We start from the raw sequence: 7,643 nt of genomic DNA on the forward strand, positions 1-7,643 counted from the left end.
TTCCGTGCCCGCTTTATTCCTCAGGGAGTCATGGACTGGAAGAAGCGTGAGTTCCGCAACCTCACCCAAGGCAACAAAACTGTTGAAGCTTGTCAGCGGGAGTTTCTGGACTTGTCTCGCTATGCTGAAGAGGACATTGCAACTGATGCACGCAGACAGGAGAAGTTCCGTGATGGCCTTCAAGCTGACATCAAGCTCGCACTGCTAGTGCATGATTTTGCTGATTTCACCACCTTGGTGAACAAGGCCATCAATGTCGAAACTGGTCTGCAGGAATACCAGAGCTCTCACAGGCGCAACCGTGACACGGGTTCATCTTCGGGCCCACCCTCACAGAAGCGTAAGATATGGATCCCGAACAGCATGTACCGTCCAAATGCATCTGCCCCAAGGCAGACCTATGCTGCACCTCGTCTGCCTCCACCACCATCTAGGCAGTCAAGACTTCCAGCTCCACCACCCCAAGCTCCCGTTCCCACTCCCAATAATGGCCTGTGCTTCAGGTGTGGTCAACCAGGACACCGTGCTAGAGAATGCAACCAGAACCAGAATCAACTGGCCCTTCCAGCAACTGGCCATGGAAGCAACCAGCCCCGCAGCAACAAGGCCAAGTCTTATGGTCGTGTTCATGCCAACCACGTTGATCTCAACGAAGCTCAAGACCAGCCTGCTACTGTGATGGGTACACTCCTCGTAAATTCAGTACCAGCTTCCGTTTTATTTGATACAGGAGCATCCCATTCATTCATATCAGCAGAATTTGCATTCCTGCATGGCATTAAATACGAAGAGATGAACACTCCGCTAGTGGTACACACCCCTGCGGGCCAATGTCAAACCTCTATGGTTAGTCACGACGTTCCTGTTGAAATTGAAGGACTGGAATTTCTTGTCTCTCCCATCGTACTGAAGTCCTGTAGCATTGATCTCATTCTGGGAATGAATTGGTTAAAAGCGCATACTACTTCAATCGTTTGCGCCACTAAGACCGTCCATCTGCTACACCCTTCAGATGAAATAGTTACTTACCAAGCTCTTCTGGTGCAAAATGCCGAGGCAAGGCTCTATGCATTGAATGCATTGAACGCTACACCACTCGAGGGCATTGAAAACATTCCCGTCGTGCGTGAATTCCTCGACGTCTTTCCTGAAGAACTTCCAGGGATTCCCCCTGCTAGAGCTGTCGAATTCATCATCGACTTGAAACCAGGCACCACTCCTATAGCCAAGCGACCCTACAAGATGCCGCCGCATGAACTCCTTGAGCTTAAGGAGGAAATCGACAAATCTCTTCGCAAAGGATTCATTCGCCCAAGTTGCTCTCCTTGGGGAGCACCTTCTCTCTTTGTCAAGAAGAAGGATGGGACAAACCGATTAGTTCAAGACTACCGTCCTATAAACCAAGCTACCATTCAGAATAAATACCCTCTTCCTCGGATCAATGATCTGTATGATCAACTGGCGGGTTCATCAGTGTTCTCTAAGCTCGACTTGAGGTTGGGTTACCACCAGATCCGTGTTCGTGAAGAGGATATCCCAAAGACCGCCTTCGTGACTCGATATGGTTCATACGAGTACACCGTCATGTCTTTCGGTTTAACCAATGCTCCAGCCACCTTCTCTCGTCTGATGAACTATATATTCATGGATTACCTCGACAAGTTCGTCGTGGTTTATCTGGATGATATCCTGGTATTTTCCAAGAACAAAGAGGAACATGCTGAACATCTTCGGCTTGTGTTGGAAAAGCTACGAGAGCATCAACTATATGCCAAGTTCTCCAAATGTGAATTCTGGCTACCCGAAGTAACCTATCTTGGGCATGTCATCTCTAAGGATGGTATTGCCGTCAACCCTGAACGAGTCCAGGCTATCCTTGATTGGACTCCTCCCAAGAACGTTAAGCCAGTCAGAAGTTTTCTCGGTCTCGCCAGCTATTGCCGTCGATTCGTCGAGAACTTCTCCAAGATCGCCAGGCCTCTGACTAACCTGTTGCATAAGGGCGTCAAGTTCCAATGGACAGACAAATATCAGGAAAGTTTCCAGGCACTCAAAGACAAGTTGACTTCTGCCCCAGTTCTAGCTCCACTTGATACTAAGAAGGACTTCGTCATTTACTGCGATGCTTCCCGTCAAGGATTAGGCTGTGTCCTAATGCAAGACCGCAAAGTGATTGCTTATGCCTCTCGGCAATTGTGCCCTCACGAAGAGAACTACCCAGTTCACAACCTCGAACTTGCTGCTATCATTCATGCGCTGAAGCAGTGGCGACATTACCTTCTCGGTAATCGTTGCGATATCTTCACTGACCACCAAAGTCTGAAGTATCTGTTTACTCAGCCAGACCTGAACCTCCGTCAACAGAGATGGATGGAGCTTGTTGCAGACTTTGACTTGGGTATTTCCTATACGCCAGGCAAGGCTAATGTAATGGCTGATGCCTTAAGCCGCAAGTCTTACTGCAACCACCTCCAGGTTCACAAAGTTCAGCCCTCGCTTGTTGAAGAATTCAGGAAGCTGAACCTCCATATTGTTCCTCCGGGTGCACTCGCTCCCCCTCCTAAGGAGTTTCGCAAGATGAACCTCCGTGTTGTTCCCCAGGGTTCCCTCAATACCCTGGCCGTCGAACCAGATCTCTTGGACTCCATCAAGAGAATACAGGGATATGACTCTGAAGCCCACAAGATTAAGCGGTACCTTGCAGAAGGAAAGCCCTCATTCTTCACTATTGCTGAAGATGGCACTTTGTACTTCAAGGGCCGCCTAGTGGTGCCATGTGCAGAGAAAAACCTAGATATGACACAGGAAGTTATCAAAGAAGCTCATGATACGCCTCTATGTATCCATCCTGGTAGTACAAAGATGTACCAAGACACCCGTCAGAGATTCTGGTGGTCTAATATGAAGCAAGACATTGCTCGTTATGTTGTTGAGTGTGACGTTTGCCGTCGTATCAAAGCAGAACATCAAAGGCCTGCTGGAACTCTGCAACCTATCTCTATTCCTGAATGGAAATGGGACCATGTTGAGATGGACTTCGTCACTGGATTTCCCAAATCACAGAAAGGTAATGATGCTATTCTTGTCGTCATTGACCGGCTTTCCAAAGTTGCACATTTCCTGGCGGTCAAAGAAACCATCACTGCTAGTCAGCTGGCAACGCTCTATATGTCCAGGATTGTTTCACTCCACGGTATTCCATTGGTTATCAGCTCAGACCGTGGCAGCTTATTCACTTCAAGATTCTAGGCAAGTTTCCAAGAAGCTATGGGAACTCATCTGTCATTCAGTACTGCGTTTCATCCTCAGTCGCAAGGGCAAGTTGAAACGCGTCAACCAAGTTCTCGAAGACATGCTTCGAGCTTGTGTTATTTCCTTCGGCAAGAAATGGGAGGAATCTCTCCCCTTTGCTGAGTTCTCTTATAATAATAGCTATCAAGCTAGTCTAGAGATGGCCCCCTTCGAAGTGTTATATGGACGGAAGTGCCGAACCCCTCTGAACTGGTTAGAAACTGGGGAACGTCCACTCTTCGAGTCACACCAATTGAGGGTGCTCACCGCTTCGGAATCAAGGGCAAACTAGCTCCTCGATATATTGGCCCATTCACTATTCTCGAAAGGCGTGGAAAAGTGGCATACCAACTGGAGCTTCCGCCGAACCTTTCTCAGGTTCACGATGTGTTCCATGTGTCACAGCTCCGCCGTTGCTTCAAGGACCCAATCCGAGCAGTGGATCATGAAGTGCTCGAATTGCAGCAGGACCTCTCCTATAAGGAGCATCCGGTCCGCATTCTCGACCAAGCTGAACGCCGCACACGTCAGAAGGCGATCAAGTTCCTCAAAGTCCAGTGGTCGCACCATTCTGAAGATGAAGCCACTTGGGAACGCGAGGATCGCCTGTGTGATGAATACCCCGCACTGTTTCCTTCTGCCTTCTAAATCTCGGGACGAGATTTCTTGTAGTGGAGGAGTTTTGTAACGCCCGGATAATCAAGCTACAGTAATCCCACGCTAATGGTGCCACGTCACCACAGTTACTGTTGCTAATCTACCGTTAGGTCAAACCGTTTCAAAATTCAAAGTCAAAATCAAGCAAACAATAAAAGTTTTCAAATATTAAAACTAAAATGTTCTTCATGTGCCAAATAATCCATACCTAATATTGGTAGTGAACCAACATTTTTGCAAATGTCTAAGTGCCCTAAACCACTTTAAAACAGTGGCTAAAACTATAGTTTAAATGCCTTTTTAGTTTATGAAGGTTGCAAACTGTTTCAAAAGCCTCACAATCTTTTTGTGGCAGTGCCCAATAATTCTTTGAAATTGTTTTGGCCAGTGGCATAATTTTGCAAAGTCATTATTGGCTAAACAGAAAATGCATAAGCTGCTGAAAATAAAAAGAAAAACAAAGAAAAGGAAAAAAGGAAAAGCAGAGAGAGAGAGAGAGAGAGAGAAAGCCCCTGCCCCACTTGGGCTTCGGCCCACCCGAGCCAGCTGGCCCAGCAGGCCGGCCCGCTCCCCCCTCACCGGTCGCTCCCTCCCCTTCCTGTTCCTCTGCTCCGTGTCGCTACAGGGGTGAGGTCGACCCCGACCTCCTCGCCGGCCTCGCCGGGAGAGGATAAGGGCAAAGCCACGGGCTCCCCACGTCTCCCCACCCCACATGGCCCCTCGCCCTCCCCCGAAACCCTAGCGCGCCCACAATCCCCCTCTCGTCCCCTTCCTCGACTCTGTTCGAGATGCCCGAGCGCCCCCGTCGCCGTCGATCGCCGTAGCCGTGGCCACCGTCGTCCGTTCGTCGCCCCGGCAAGTCCTACAGCTCTGCCGTGGTCCTCTGCTTCCACTACACCGCCGGATCGAGCCCCGGAGCCCCTCGCGTCGCCGCACTCTTCTTCTTCTCCAGCTCGGCCACCGCATCGTCCTCGTCCTTGATCTACGCCACCGGTCCTCCCCGAGCCCTGTGCCCAGACCCCACGCTCCCCCGGTGAGCTCCTGCGCCGAACGCGCCGTCCCCTGCCCTCTCTAGCCGCCCGTAGCCACTACCCCGACGAAGCCTGAACCACCGCCGCCTCGTTTGGTCGCCGGCGCGTCTCCGGTGACCTTTTGGTCACGGGCTAGTGCCCAACGTGCTCGTCGCGCTGCTTAGAGAATGCCCAGCCCTTCCGTTCAAGCTGCTACACGCCGTAGCGCCGTCTCCGTCGAGCACCCGTATGCGCCGCCGCCTCTGCTCGTCGCCGGCGCCGATTCCGGCCAAGTCCGGCTGCGCTACCGCCACCACTCGACGCGCGACACCGTCAGCGTTCGAACGCAAGCAAAACCGCGCAAAATGGTGCCCGTAGCGAATTTCCGAGCGTCTCCGGCGAACTCGCCGACGCGGAGAGCTCGCCGGCGCAACTCCGGCGCCGCCCGCCGACGTGGCTGGCCTGGGGCCACCCCAGAGCCACTGCCAGTGGGCCCCGTGGGTCCCAGTTGACTGGGTTGACCCAGTCAACTGCTGACCAGGCAGCCCAGTGCCACTGACACGTGGGCCCCACCGTCTATATTAATTAATTAAAATGTTTTAATAATTAAAACCTAATTAGTTACTAATTAGAGACTGACATGTGGGGCCCAGTAACTATTTAACCTCAAATTAGTTTAATTTAAACTATGTTAATTAACAGTGGCTGACATGTGGGCGCCACCTGTTTGGTTTGATTGGTCAGCTGACTTGTTGACCTGCTGACGTCAGCATTGCACCATGCTGATGTCATAATTCCCTTTTCTGTTAATTTAAATAATTCCAGAAAATGGTTTAATCTTTGAAAATTCATATAAAATAATCCGTAACTCGGATGAAAATGTTTTCTACATGAAAGTTGCTCAGAACGACAAGACGAATCCGAATACGCAGCCCTTTCGTTCACCACACGGCCCTAGCATAGTGAACCTGCAACATTTCACCTCCGGTCCATCTGTCCGAAAACGCGAAACATCGGGAATACTTTCCCGGATGTCCCCCCCCCCTTCGCCGGTAACACCTACTACCGCGTTAGGGCACACCTAGCACTGCTCATTGTCATGTCACGCATCGTCATGCTTATGTTTGCATTGTATTTACTGTTTCTTCCCCCTCTTCTCTCCGGTAGATTACGAGACCGACGCTGCTGCTGCCCAGTTCGACTACGGAGTTGACGACCCCTCCTACTTGCCAGAGCAACCAGGCAAGCCCCCCCCCTTGATCACCAGATATCGCCTATTCTTCTCTATACTGCTTGCATTAGAGTAGTGTAGCATGTTACTGCTTTCCGTTTATCCTATCCTGATGCATAGCCTGTCCTTGCTTCTACTGTTGTTACCTTTACCTGCAATCCTACATGCTTAGTATAGGATGCTAGTTTTCCATCAGTGGCCCTACATTCTTGTCCGTCTGCTGTGCTATACTATCGGGCCGTGATCACTTGGGCGGTGATCACGGGTATATACTTATATACTATATACATGACACCTGTGGTGACTAAAGTCGGGTCGGCTCGTAGGAGTACCCGCAAGTGGATCTTTGTGGCGGAGCGACAGGGCAGGTTGAGACCACCTAGGCGAGAGGTGGGCCTGGCCCTGGACGGCGTCCGCGGTTACTTCAAAATAACACGCTTAACGAGTTCTTGGTATTTGATCTGAGTCTGGCCATTTGGTCTATACGCACTAACCAACTACGCGGGAACAGTTATGGGCACTCGACGTCGTGGTATCAGCCGAAGCCTTCGTGACGTCAGCGACTGAGTGGCGCGCGCCGGATTGGACTGGAACGCCACTAGGCTAGGTCTGCTTCCGGCCGCGTTCGCAACGTGCAGGTGTGCAATGGGCGATGGGCCCAGACCCCTGCGCCATAGGATTTAGACCGGCGTGCTGACCTCTCTGTTGTGCCTAGGTGGGGCTGCGACGTGTTGATCTTACGAGGCCGGGCATGACCCAGAAAAGTGTGTCCGGCCAAATGGGATCGAGCGTGTTGGGTTATGTGGTGCACCCCTGCAGGGAAGTTTATCTATTCGAATAGCCGTGTCCCTCGGTAAAAGGACGACCCGGAGTTGTACCTTGACCTTATGACAACTAGAACCGGATACTTAATAAAATACACCCTTCCAAGTGCCAGATACAACCCGGTGATCGCTCTCTAACAGGGCGACGAGGAGGGGATCGCCGGGTAGGATTATGCTATGCGATGCTACTTGGAGGAGTACAATCTACTCTCTTCTACATGCTGCAAGATGGAGGCTGCCAGAAGCGTAGTCTTCGACAGGATTAGCTATCCCCCTCTTATTCTGGCATTCTGCAGTTCAGTCCACTGATATGGCCCTTTACACATATACCCATGCATATGTAGTGTAGCTCCTTGCTTGCGAGTACTTTGGATGAGTACTCACGGTTGCTTCTCTCCCTCTTTTCCCCCTTTCCTTTCTACCTGGTTGTCGCAACCAGATGCTGGAGTCCAGGAGCCAGACGCCACCGTCGACGACGACTCCTACGGCACTGGAGGTGCCTACTACTACGTGCAGCCCGCTGACGACGACCAGGAGTAGTTAGGAGGATCCCAGGCAGGAGGCCTGCGCCTCTTTCGATCTGTATCCCAGTTTGTGCTAGCCTTCTTAAGGCAAACTTGTTTAACTTAT

The sequence above is a fragment of the Triticum aestivum genome, chromosome 5D, assembly GCF_018294505.1.
Source record: "Triticum aestivum cultivar Chinese Spring chromosome 5D, IWGSC CS RefSeq v2.1, whole genome shotgun sequence".
NCBI classification, from domain to species: domain Eukaryota; kingdom Viridiplantae; phylum Streptophyta; class Magnoliopsida; order Poales; family Poaceae; genus Triticum; species Triticum aestivum.